This window comes from Petromyzon marinus, chromosome 5, assembly GCF_048934315.1.
Source record: "Petromyzon marinus isolate PM22_M1 ecotype Great Lakes invasive population chromosome 5, UKy_Petmar_22M1.pri1.0, whole genome shotgun sequence".
Lineage (NCBI taxonomy): Eukaryota > Metazoa > Chordata > Hyperoartia > Petromyzontiformes > Petromyzontidae > Petromyzon > Petromyzon marinus.
In genome coordinates, this window is record NC_133671.1 from 18,962,695 (window position 1) to 18,976,891 (window position 14,197).

Here is a 14,197-nt window from a genome sequence, read left to right on the forward strand (position 1 = left end):
GACTGTTGGGGCAAGTGTTGTTCACGAGCACGACACACGAAGGGGGTGGGTGGCCAACACCACACCCGGCCATCTTTGTAGCAGGTACTCATTTATGGCTGAGTTGATGCAGGGGAGGACCAGTGCAAAATATTCGTCAATGTTGTTGGTTGTGAGCGGGAATCGAACTCAAGTCGCCGTATAGCCTTAACAGACTTTTGGGGTAAGTGTTGTTCGCAAATAGTAGCACCTATGAAAGTTCGCACAGCAGACGAAGAGGGGCGGAGGGGGGGTGTCCAACACCACGCCCGGCCGCCTTTGTCTCCCTAGCGGTGACGTTTACACACCCGACGGGCACCAGGACACGCGAGGGCGCGCCACACTGGGACAATCGCGGTGTTTGTGGAAAACTACCACTGCGGCGGCGGCGGCCACGTGTGCCAGCGCAATGTCAGCGGGCACACAAGGGGGCCCACTCTCTCTCACCATGCTCCCGGTGCTGAGATTCCAGCCCCCCCACACACCCCCCCCCCTCCCCGGGGCGGTCATTGGCAAAGTGGCGAAACGTGAACCACCGTAAAGAAAAACAAATGGTTTAAGAATTATGAATGACAACAAAAAAATCACAAATCTATCAAAAGCTCCCGCGGACATGGCATGCAACGTATAAAAATAAGATAATTGATTCACTGTTTTTAAGACGGTATATACCCGGCCACGGTATATTAGAGGCGTTCGGTTTTAATCAAACGTATTAATGGTAGGATTTTACGGTGTGCCAAACCAAACACGGCGCTGTAAGAGAAAGGGCGGCGTTGTTAGGTGAATGGAGGCTTCTCTGGCCCGCGCTGAGGCCACGCACATTTAGGGACTGGGCCATGACCCCCTGCAACACAATGGCCAACTCCTGTGAATGGTGTCACATGATCCTTGATGTCCACTCGGCACAATTCAGCCCCATCCCTAAATCAACCGCCCCACCCACCTTAACCACCCCAACCACCCCACCCACCCCACCCACCTGAACCACCCCAACCACCCCAAAGCCCCACCCACCTTAGCCACCCCAACCGCCCTAACAGCCCCACCCACCTTAACCACCCCAACCACCCCAACAGCCCCACCCACCTTAACCACCTCAACCACCCCAACAGCCCCACCCACCTTAACCACCCCAACAGCCCTAACAGCCCTAACAGCCCCACCCACCTTAACCACCCCAACAGCCCCACCCACCTTAACCACCCCAACAGCCCCATCCACCTTAACCACCCCACCTGCCTCAACCACCTTAACCACTCCAACAACGCCAACAACCCCAACAGCCCCATCTACCTTAACCACCCCAACCACGCTAACCACCTTAACCACCTTAACCACCTCCACCACCCCACCCGCCCCAACCACCTTAACCACTCCACCTGCCCCAACAACCTCAACCACCCCTTCCGCCCCAACCGCCCCATCCGCCTCAACCGCCCCATCCGCCTCAACCGCCCCATCCGCCCCTAACAGCCCACCCACCTTAACCGACCCAACCGCCCCAACCGCCCCAACTGCCCCATCACCCCAACCGCCCCACCGCCCCACCACCCCACCCGCCCCAACCGCCCCACCCGCCCCACTGTCCAAACCGCCCCAACCGCCGGATTCCATTAATTTCAACAATTTGAACGTGGATAATTTTGTTGTCTTTTTTTTAAACCATCTCATTTGTATTGTCTCAAATAGCCTCTGTTCCGTTTGCACAGTTTAGGGTGAATGTAACGTAGGTATTTAAATTGAATTCGTCGTAAAGGTCTAATTCGCAAGTGCACGATTAAGCGCGTGCATCGTGAGCATAAAAATCGGTTTGAATCATGGATGAAACTATATCGTCACATCTGTGTTGTTCACTTCACAGCAGCGGGCGAGTTTGAATAACGAGAGCTGTACTCGGTTACGGAGGAATCGGACACCATTGGCGGTTATGAAGGCTGTGGAACTCAGGAATTACCGCGCGGCTGTAAGCAAGGACCGAAATGCCGAGGCAGGACACATCAACGAACCGATCGTTCCATTTTATTTTTTAAACCACAACACAAAGAAAGGATCGTGCAGACATTTTAAAAATGCTGCTCGCTACACAAAGAGATATGTAGCAGGCTGAGGCCACATCTCTGAAGGGAGGGCTCAAGGCAACGGTTGAACAAAAAAAAATAACAACAATATGAAGAAGAGGCACTAGAGACACAACAACACGGAATACAGCTGTGCTGGTTTGGTTCAGCAGAGGAAAACAAGCAGTCCTCACTTGAACGCCACCAAACCTTGGGGATGCGCATTTTAACGGCGCGTAAGTGCAACGACGGAGATGATTTTTTTACTGTGCGGCCACGGCTCTCATCAGTGGCGGGCAATGCCTCCACCGCCACCCGCCGCCACGCACCGGCCGGCGCGGTGAAGTATGGTCAAACAAACCATGCGGCCGACACTGCGTGGCGGGGGGGGGTGGCCTTGATCCACCGGTGGATTCACAAAGGGAGTTGTCGTTTTTTTTTTGTTTAATCGGTGAAAACGTTTTTGTCGTGATAACGGCGAATACTATTTTTCTGCGGTGGAGCGATTTTCGATTATGTGCGACAACATCCCGGCCACTCCCGTGCAATTTGAAGGTTTCCCCCACCCTTCCCTCGCCCCCCCCACCCCAACCCCGCCCCCCCCCCCACGCTCCGTAAGTGACCGCGCGTTTGCCGCTGTCGCGAATGAGCCAGGCCATTGAGAGCGCGAGCACGTTCCACAGAAACGCCGTCAAAGTGCGCCCCTGTTTCACGTAAAGCGGCCGGCCCACACCGCCGCTCTGTGAGCCAGTGGAGTAATTAAAAACCGCTTGAAAAATGAAATTAGTCGGGAAGGCGTGGAATAGGGGAAAGGTGAGTAAAAAAAAAAGTTCTAAAAAACATTTGTGTTCAGTTTTATTTTTTTTAAATATATAGAAATATGAAACTGCGCCGAGCTAAATTTTCGCTCCGAGCCAAACCGAGAGAAAAATCGACGACATCGCGAAGATGGGGAGGGCAGCGCTTCCAAATAATCCGCGCGTTACCCACACACTATCCGGGGCAACTCCGCGCCACTTCTCCCCCCTCAGCAGCTCACCTTGTGATCAATTCCTCACGCCGACGTTTCCCGGCGGACGGCTCCGCGTGGTCGGAATTCCATCTCAAAAGAAGACGCCCCGCTTACAGCCCTCGGCCCAAATCAATCAATCAATCAAGTCTTTCCTTCTATAGCACTATTTCGTGCAAAAGATGCAATTCATAGTGCTGTACAGATAAAATAAAACATTGTTAAAAGACTAAATCGCAAGAACAATAAAAGCAATTTCCATACAAAACAAAATTGCATTATAATAAATTGCTATCGGAGGCATATAAAAAAATAGATATAACACTATAAAATAATCTTAAGTAAAAGCAAGTTTAAAAACGTAAGTTTTTATATTTAACTTAAAATTGTTGAATGGTTGCGAAGCCCTCAGATCCCCTGGCAGGCCTGTTCCACAGGCGAGCACCACGCATGCTGAAGGCCGGCCACTTTCTCCGCGGGTTTTGGTCCTGGCCCTTGGTGACGACTAAAAGACCGGAACCAGAGCATCCGAGGGGCCTTTTTGGCTCGTATCTTAAAAGCATAGAAGACAATGTGTGCTGTTGCCAAACCATTTCAACGATCAGAATGCGCCCGATCTCGTCCGATCGCAGAAGCCGAAAAGCGGCGGTCGGGCCTTGCAGGTCGCTTGGATGAGTGACCGCCACGCTGCCGCAGGGCTACGGCGGCCTTCGACGGCGGCCTTCGACGGCGGCCTTCGACAGACTGCAGTGACCGGCGTGGTCAAATTAGCCCCACCGTCGTATGGCGGAGGGTCCTCATCCAGCAGTGGAGTGACAAGAGGGCCTACAAACGTAGATGGGAGTCTCTTCGATGGACCCTCGAAAGTCTCACCGAGTCCCCAAATGTACAGGGTGCTTCAAAAAATGTTAACACTTAAATGGGACTGTCGTTTTTAATGGCCAAAAAGAACGGATAATACTACACTGTAACGTGATAACAAATGTAATGTTAATAGCTTCAAAAAGTCAAAGAGTCTTCGCTTTTTCGCCATCGTTGTCAACACGTGGCCTGAATCTTCTCCAGGTGGTCTCCAGAGCCCGGAAGGCAGCAGCACATATCTTGCGGTATTGTTGCAAATTCTCGGAAGTGTTAACATTTTTTTGAAGCACACTGTATTTGTTTTGGTTTCAGGACGATCCTGTCTTTTCCCTCGTTTTAACCAGGACAACAATCTGTCAGCGAGCGCCTATTTATGTACGTATGTATGCAAGTTCAGCTTCTTTCGCTGTACGTAGCCACACCGTGCTAATCGGAGGTGCGGGGAAAGGACAACAATCGAAACGCAAAAAGTGCTTCCGGAGAAATGAGTTTTCAATCTAAATAAAGAAACCAACAGATTTTCAATCTATTATGCCCAACAGGACACACGGTCAGTCGGGTCAATTGGACACGGGTCCAATGTTGGTCACGAGCGATTGGGTTAACGTGGGAGCAAGGCGGAGTGCCCGTAGATAAAAATCACCAAACAAACAAAAAGACCCCCACAGTTGTCTTGCATTTGATACACTCTCAGTGTTGGGCACTCGTGTAAATGAGAGACTATGTAAAGCGCGACGAGATGCCTTCATTGCTATGACGCGTGCAATGTATGTAGTGATGAACCGATTGAAAGCTCCACACAGATAGATTCAAGAATCCGTCGGTGTACTGCCATCTCTTAAGGATGGGGGGGGCGCAGGGTCAGCATTGGTGTTCATCTCACTTGAAGCATTGTCGGAGCCAGTGGGGGTGGGGGACTCTACGAGATGATAGGACAATAGTCTGAGTCCATAATTGGCAATAAGTAACGGCAAAGCGGTTATAAGTGACTCACAGGATTGTGCGCAGTTGCGTATACAGTAGACGACTTCCCTGAAGGCATTCACCTTCAGCGAGCGCGATGCCGATCACACAACGCGGTTCGAATTCGACCCTCGATCGATGGCTGCGCCATCGCCGCACACGCGTCGAATAAAAAGCAAGGGACAAGTCCTGACTTACTAACAACTCCTCTATCTTTTTTTCATTTCTGGAGGGGTTGCCCCCCCCCCACCTGAAAATCTTGGCTCCGCCATTGCCCACACCTCCAGCACCACTGGCTACTGCCACCACCAACATTGCCACCACCAACATTGCCACCACCAACATTGCCACCACCAACATTGCCACCACCAACATTGCCACCACCAACATTGCCACCACCAACATTGCCACCACCAACATTGCCACCACCAACATTGCCACCACCAACATTGCCACCACCAACATTGCCACCACCAACATTGCCACCACCAACATTGCCACCACCAACATTGCCACCACCAACATTGCCACCACCAACATTGCCACCACCAACATTGCCACCACCAGCAACCAATGTCACCACCCAGACCAGATGGCGCTAATTTTTTGTGCATTATGCGCCGAATTGCACGCAGACTCAACAATCACGAGCGCGTGTCATTCTCCGGGATGCCGAGTAATCGTTTCATTAACAACTCTTCCTGCAAACGATCTCCATCTCCCTAAATACCAGCACCGAGAAGATCGTTTAAATCTGGGTCATTCCGCTAAGCCGCTCGTAAAAACTTTTATGGCGTGTAATTTGGCGCTAATTAACAGCTCTCAAAAAACACACACACAAAAAATAAAACACAACAACAAAAGCAGCCCCCCCCCCCAATACACTGCGTGTAAAGCAGAGGGTAAAGGGAAGACAATAAAAATCACATTCGCAAAAAAACTAAACTCCCAAGGTCTTCTTCTCTACCCATTGGGAACCCCCTAAGCAGAAATCCAGTTTGGGGGGGCACGCCAACCCCCCCCCCTACAACCAGCCCCGCCACTCGCCGCCACCGTTCTAAGGGCCACACTTCACTTGTTCCCCCACCCCCCACGCCATCCCCCCCCCCCCTCTCCCGTCGAGTTAAACCATCATTACCGCAGCGTCCCTTCATTTCAGAATTAACCTCGTCGGTGGAGGAAATTGTCTGTGATTTTTTTTTGTGAAATCGCAACGCCAATCCCAAAAAGACACCCACCACACACCCCCGCCCATAACGGGCGATTTACACCCCCCCCCTTTAAAATAATTATCCCGGCAATGAACTTTAAGCAAAATTGCCTCTTAAATCGTTCATTAAAACTAACAGGACACGTAGTTTTAATCCCCGCGTAATAGTTTTAAACAAGATTTTAGGCCACCGCGTAGCGGCTCCGCCGCGGTTTAGGCATAACGCGCAAAACGCTTTGCTGCGACATTATTTCTAATTTCCGTGAACCGTCCCCTATTAATCACAACATTTATGGAGTTTTTTTTTTTTACAAGGGCATTTAACCCAAATTGCAACGAATGTAAGTTGAAAGTAAAACAAACGTGTCAAAATAACCGAGGGCTTGCACCTTCACACTTAACTTACCAACTACGACGCAGGCTTCCCGCCCCCCCCCCCCCCCCCCAAACAATGATCCCATGGCCTTAAAGCTACTAAAAAACGCGCGCATAATACGGATAAAAGCCTAAAACGCCCCCTTATAACGGTAAAACTACAGAGACGAAATATCGTCCGATCAATGTGGTCACCACACTATCGATGTGGTCACCACACTACCAGCGAGGGCAGTCGGAGGTTTCTAAGCTTCATACCGCTGAGGCCAACCAAGAGACGCTGGGACTCATTCGAGGAAATGTTGGAACTCACTCACGTGACGTTGTTTTTCCTGCTCATTGCGAGGACTCGTGCGCTCCCCCTGCACGCCACCCCCTCCACTCCCCCTCACCCCTACCCGCTGCCCCCCCCCCCCCCCCCCACGGCTCTGAACGAACACGGGGCACCGGTTACGGACTGGCGTGAAGCCCGCCTGGCTGCAAGTTGGTGGTTGACACGCTCCGGACGGGCAACGCATGAACGGAGCTGCGCTGGCGACGGATTTCTCCCGTCGGGTGAGGAATGGGCAGCACCCATCCACACCGCTCATCCCGAACCACAGCAGCCCAGCACCGCACCACCCAACCCGCACACCACCCGTGCCAGTTCCCAGGTAGAACATCACGTGTGTGCGTGGCCGACCGTGCTAATCGGAGGTGGGGAGGGGGGGGACAGCAAATTAAACGCAAAAACATTCATCCAGCGGTGGATTGACAATGTTGTGTTTCGACGGTCATAGAGTTCAAAGTGAAATGGGAACATCGTCGTTGTGCGCACACGTACGGGTGGAGACATGCGCGGTAATTATAATCCCTTACAGCCCTTTGGTCCATCCACTGCCGAACGAGGGATATCTCCCCCCCCTAACGGGGGGCTGTTTGACCATACTTCACCCGCGTCGGTCAGTGAAATCCTACTCGGGTCGCTTGGTGCTTAGTTAGCGGTGTGCCGCTAACCCCTGTGCCGCCGCCGATCGCAAGCAGCCTTCATCTCGCTCCTATTTTCCGTCGCATCCGAAGCAGATTGCGATAATCTGGGTTTTTTTAAACAATTATTTGTATTATTTTTAAGAAGTATACACCGTCTGTGAATGAGTTTTAACTAAAAAAAAATTTCACCCACAAGGGAAAAAAATAAAAAAAATCGCACTGCCGCTGCTGCTACTCCACTCACGAGAACCTCGCCAGGCAAACGCCAAAAATAACAAACATTTACTTTCGCTCAAAGACGTCGATTTTTCTTTCTCTATTGGTTTCTTTTTTTATATTTCTCTTTTTTGGGGCAGGCGGTAAGAGAGAGAGGGGGATGCAGAGAAGTTAGGCACGCAGACGCCAGACTAATTACAGCAATATCAGCCATTCACGTTGATTTCCCTTCCTGAAGCGGATGGCTGACATCATTTGTAATGATCATTAGTCCGTCCCCATGTTTGCTAAATCAATTACGCCGCCTATTACGCTAAATTATCGGGTGGTGCCAACTTCCTGTACAGCACCACGCCCAGGCGAAATCTCATACTGCGAAAAATACACACTCGCTCACGCACACACGCACTTACACATACGCTCACTCACGCACACACTCACTCGCTCGCTCACATACACACTCGCTCGCTCACATACACACTCGCTCACACACTCACTCGCTCACGCACACACGTGCTCGTAAAGACACACACACACAAGCTCATGCACTAACAACCACACATGCCGGTACAGACACTCGCACACGCGTGCTCGTACGGACACGCACGGAAGCACACACACACACATGCTCGCACACTTACGCTCACTCACACACAGTCAATCCACAGAAGCATACAAAGATCCCCCATACAGCCTCGACATGCTTATAGGGCAAGTGCTGTTCGCGAGAACCTATGAAGACCGGCACCACGCCCGTCATTCACTCGCTCAGACCCTCATTCATCCAGCCATTCACACAAACACATTCACACACGCTGATTCACACACACGCACAATTACAAATGTACTCATTCACACAATAACTCACTCATTCACACACAATTTCACACACACACACAAAGGCAAAGATCCCCTGTATAGCCTTAAAACTCTGTTGGGCAAGTGTTGCTAGCGAACACCTATTATTTCAGGCAAATGCCCACGAGGAGGTGGGAGGTGGGTGGCCAGCACCACGCCCGGCCGCACTTTATGTCTCCCCAGCGGCGATGTTTAATACACACTGCACTGGGCACACCACGCACCACAACACAACACGCATGGCACCGATTCACAGACGTGCCGCACGCGCATTGACGGGCAACTGCGCGCACGTGGCAGCAGAGCGGGCGTGCGTCGGAGTCTCGCTGCATGTTTAAGTATTTTTCGGTTGCCGCAGGCACCAATTTCCAGACATTAACGCAAACCTTCTCATGACCGAGCTGAGCCAATTTTAGGCTCTTGGGTTTGTTTTTTCTCTCCTGCCAAGGCAGGAGAGATTAGTGGGTTGAACGTTGGGATTTGAAGGGTTCAGAGGGAGGGAGGCCCGACTGGACGGGGGGTGTGGGGGCTGAATGGGTTGAGACAGGGGTGAGGTGGTGGTTGGTGGGAGTTGAACTGGTGCCTAGTGACGCTGGTGGCAGTGACGGTGGTAGTAACGGTAGTGGTGGCGGTGGCACTGTTCACGGTGGTGGTGATGCTACTGCTCTTGCTGGTAGTGGTGGTGGTGCTGTTGCTACTGCTGTTCATGGTAGTGGTGGTGGTGCTGGTGCTACTGCTCTTCCTGGTGGTGGTGCTGGTGCTACTGCTCTTCCTGGTGGTGGTGGTGCTGGTGCTACTGCTCTTCCTGGTGGTGGTGGTGCTGGTGCTACTGCTCTTCCTGGTGGTGGTGCTGGTGCTACTGCTCTTCCTGGTGGTGGTGGTGCTGGTGCTACTGCTGTACCTGGTGGTGGTGCTGGTGCTACTGCTCTTCCTGGTGGTGGTGGTGCTGGTGCTACTGCTGTACCTGGTGGTGGTGCTGGTGCTACTGCTCTTCCTGGTGGTGGTGGTGCTGGTGCTACTGCTGTACCTGGTGGTGCTGGTGCTACTGCTCTTCCTGGTGGTGGTGGTGCTGGTGCTACTGCTGTACCTGGTGGTGGTGCTGGTGCTACTGCTCTTCTTGCTGGTGGTGGTGCTGGTGCTACTGCTGTACCTGGTGGTGGTGCTGGTGCTACTGCTCTTCCTGGTGGTGGTGGTGCTGGTGCTACTGCTGTACCTGGTGGTGCTGGTGCTACTGCTGTACCTGGTGGTGGTGGTGCTACTGCTCTTCCTGGTGGTGGTGGTGCTGGTGCTACTGCTGTACCTGGTGGTGGTGGTGCTACTGCTCTTCCTGGTGGTGGTGGTGCTGGTGCTACTGCTGTACCTGGTGGTGGTGGTGCTACTGCTGTACCTGGTGGTGGTGGTGCTACTGCTGTACCTGGTGGTGGTGGTGGTGGTGCTACTGCTCTTCCTGGTGGTGGTGGTGCTGGTGCTACTGCTGTACCTGGTGGTGGTGGTGGTGGTGCTACTGCTCTTCCTGGTGGTGGTGCTGGTGCTACTGCTGTACCTGGTGGTGGTGGTGGTGGTGCTACTGCTCTTCCTGGTGGTGGTGCTGGTGCTACTGCTGTACCTGGTGGTGCTGGTGCTACTGCTCTTCCTGGTGGTGGTGGTGCTGGTGCTACTGCTGTACCTGGTGGTGGTGGTGGTGGTGCTACTGCTCTTCCTGGTGGTGGTGCTGGTGCTACTGCTGTACCTGGTGGTGGTGGTGGTGCTACTGCTCTTCCTGGTGGTGGTGGTGGTGCTACTGCTGTACCTGGTGGTGGTGGTGCTACTGCTCTTCCTGGTGGTGGTGGTGCTGGTGGTGCTACTGCTCTTCCTGGTGGTGGTGCTACTGCTCGTGGGGAGCAGTGGCTGCGCTACCATTCCCGCTGGGGAGACAAAGACGGCCGGGCGTGGTGCTGGCCACCCACCCCCTCGTGTGCCGTGCCGGCCCTCGAAGGTGCTACTCGCTCACATCACTTTCCCCAACAGTCTGTTAAGGCTACACGGGGGGGGGGGCATCTTTGTCTTTGCTGGTGGTGGTGGTTGCCTTGAGGGGATGGCACAGCAACGTTGGGTGAAGTTTTAGAACCCCCCCCCTCCATCACCTTTTCACTCCCCCACCCCCCACCCCCGCGTTCTTCTTCTTCGTCCTCTTATTTCCCTTTCATTCGTTTCTTTTTATGTGTGCAACGCCGTTTGATGTGACCGGGGGACTGGAAGAGATTTATTAATGCGCGGATTACGAAGAATGGGAGGCGACTTGGTGGAAAGGGCGAGTGCGCTAATTAGTCGGGGGGCGGGGGGGGGCGGGGGAGGGGGCGGGGGGGGGCGGGGGAGGGGGCTTGCCCTCAGCGCACGGGACCTGGGATCAAACTCATCGCGTGCATCCGGTGGTGCTGGAACTCCGTCGGGATTAAGATTTGAAAGAAAAAAAACTTTTAGAGAAGAAAGAATAATAACGGTAATCGGCGTAATCATGCGAAAAAAAGTTTCAGAGGCGGGCGGGCAGGCGGGCGGGCGGGCAGGTGGGCGGGCGGGGAGAGAGATCGGAAAATAATTCAGCGTTAATGATTATGAAAAAGCGTTAATGAAAAAGCTTTAATGATTATTGCCGCGTATCATGTACACATAATTCTAACTTTTCCTCCACGATTTTCCTTGACGAGATGGTCCGTGGACACCGGACGCTGTCGCGTTGGGCACGCGGGTCGCAGTCAAAGCGTTCTTCGTCGTCGTCATCGTCGTCGTCATCGTCGTCGTCGTCATCATCGTCGCCGTAGTCGTCGCAGTGACCTTCGCATCAATCCCTAAAAGTTCCATCGACACCATCGTGATCACGGCCAGACAGTCGTAGCCGGTCGCGATGTTGTTCAGACGAAAACATTACCGTGCCATCGCTCATCAGGTAGACGGAACACGACTGAATGTACCCAATCGGTGTCGGTCAAACATCCCAACGCTGGAAACAAACAAAAAATTCCCTGCGAAGGACTCAATTAGGGCACAGCCACTGCGGCAGCAACATTCATCGCCCCGTGATTTGCAAGGGGAGTGAAACAAACTTGGTGAGACCCTCCTGGATAAAAAAAAAGTCTTGAGACCCGGCGAGAGCTTTCCTGGGTAAACAAGCGTAATAATTATAGTGAGGAACGATTGAAAACAACGATGTAATTTACGTATCTATTGCAGCCTCACTGAGTCTCAAAAGACACTTTTTTAAGGAGGGTTTTGGACCTAGTTAACATTTTTTTTTAATTTGGAAGAAGCCAGAAAACCACTCAATACACGAGGAGAAAACACTCAAGAAATAATCGGCCAGCATGCCCCGAACGTGCTGCCACCATGAATGCCGAGATTCCCGGTCGCCCATTGTCAAAGGTTCGCCGCACAGATGGGTTCATGAACACAGCGGCAGCGCTGCCCTCTCCTGGCTACCTGGCGGCGCAGCAGCAGGTTCGGAAAAACTTAACAAGATCAACGCGACCCGCAAAATAGATGACCTGCAGGCCATCTGAGCCCATGAACCAAGAACGCTACCACGCCCATCAACATCACAATCACCGACGCCACCATCGCCATCCTGATAGGGCGACTGTCATTACCTCCGGGGTGCCCCTACCCTGTGTGGGCGAGTTTTATTGCCTTTGTCGATCCATTGCTGAATGAAGGCTCATTAACAGCTCATGCCCCAGCAGTCTGTAGAGGCTATGAGCCAGATGCGTACAGGTGCGTGTACATCTTGGGGAGTTAAGACGTTTCTGCAAAAGGGGCGTTCATTCGTCCACCAAAAAAATACATGCACCCCCCCCCCCCCTTTTTGTCATTCCACTACTGGATGAGGGCCTCCCCGTGCGGTGCGGGGGTCGTGGAGTCGTCTGACCATACTTCACCACGACAGTCGAGCGTGAATTGCCGTAACAGAGCCGACCCGACCGCCACCCCCACCCCCCGTGAATGCCCTCGGGTTGACCCGGTCGCAGGCCTCTTCCAGGCCAGACGGCACGAGGGGCGGAGGGGGCGGCTGGCTCAGGGTTACGTGGGGCAGGAGGAGGCGTGGTGGGGGTGGTGGGGGTGGCGGGGAGATGATGCGCGCTGGAGGATGGTTGCGATGATGGCGTTAAGTGGAGGACTGCAGCCAATAAGACGCAACGCCGAGCATGTCCGAATAAAGGCAACAGAAATAAAATATATTATTTCAAATCCAACCGTCTCCCTCTTGCTGTGCTCCGGCACCCACTGCACCAACGCATTTTACTCAAAACTGGTTCTTTTTTTTACGTCAACAAACAAACAAAACCACACACGGTGTTTTTTTGCAAATCGTCGGCTCCACGTGTTTTTTTTTGTTTTGGTTTCGAGAGGCGAAGAGAATTCGGGGACGTGCCAAATTTTGAGCGATGGAGAATTGTGAGCGACGGAGAATCTTGAGCGGCGGACAACGAATTCTCCTGGAATGCCACGCTTGGCCTCCGTGAACTTCTCTTCCACACGTCGCCCCTCCCCCCACTCCTTCCCGAACCCGCCCGCGCTTTCCCCCCCTCCACCCCCCACTCGGGGCACCCGGTGACAAAGGCCAACGGGGGGCCCCCCCCGGGTGTCATCGGCGGTGCGTCTTGGGTGTCTCGTGAATCCGTGGCGGCGGCAGCAGCAGCAGCGCGGGCGACACCGACGCGTCTCTTTTTTTAATGATAACGCCGCCGGCCCCCTCGAGCGACGGTTCTTCTCTCTCCGCACGGCTCGCAGGAGGCGGCTCACGGAGAAATTGGCTCCATTGGACGCTCGAGCGCGCCGTCTTGCGTGTGTGGTTTTTTGTAATTGTGCCCGACGATTATCACGGTGCGATGGGTTGAGTAGTAACACTGTAGCGAGATGTACCTGCGCGTCGATTGAATACGTGTGCGCAGTCACCGAACATCCTCTCTCCTACCCCTTGGGCTATACCCTCACCGCCCACGCTGACCGGAGTGGATGGTACCCTCACTACAATCATTGCCGCTCCCCCCTCACCACCCCCCATGCCATTTACCCCACCCTCGATGCGCCGCCACCATGCTCACCAGACCACCGATAAACCCTCACCGCACCGACCACTTCTGTGTAACCAGGGCCGTCCATGGGTGGGGGGGAGGTAGTGGGGGGGGGGGGTGTGGATGCGGGGCCCGGGGCAAATCTCACCGTGTGGGGCCCCCCCGAAACCGTGACGTTGAAGGACTGGGCCCCCCCAAAGCGCGGGGCCCGGGGCAGTCGCCCCGATTCATCTCTGTCCGTACCCTCAGCGATTTACCCTCGTAACGCTCACCACCCTCTGTGTACACTCACCGTGCTCGCTTTTTATTTTCTTCACCACACGCAACACTCTCTCTCTCACCCCGCCCCCCCACCCCCCATCGGAACCTCACCACAGTGAAAAATCCCCTTCCCTGAATCCACTCCCATGTGACCCCATTCTTCCCCCGCCTCCCCCCCCCCATTACCATCCCCGCCAACCCCAGCCAGGTCCTCTGCTTCCCAAATGGGTCCCGGGTGCCGTCATTACCACGGCCATTTATTTATTTACATCTCTACGCGCACGAAGCATCGACGCTCACGCCAAGAAACGCAAAAGCGTCCGGTTCATGGCCGCCCGCCGGCGAAGACAGC

At 53.6% G+C, this 14,197-nt stretch overlaps 1 protein-coding gene across 9 annotated transcripts in view; it reads right to left on the reverse strand.

Moving 5' to 3' along the window:
* Positions 1–14,197, reverse strand: part of LOC116939177 (homeobox protein cut-like 1) — a 203,509-nt gene that overhangs the window by 134,994 nt on the left and 54,318 nt on the right. The gene's annotated exons all lie outside the window — the stretch shown is intronic.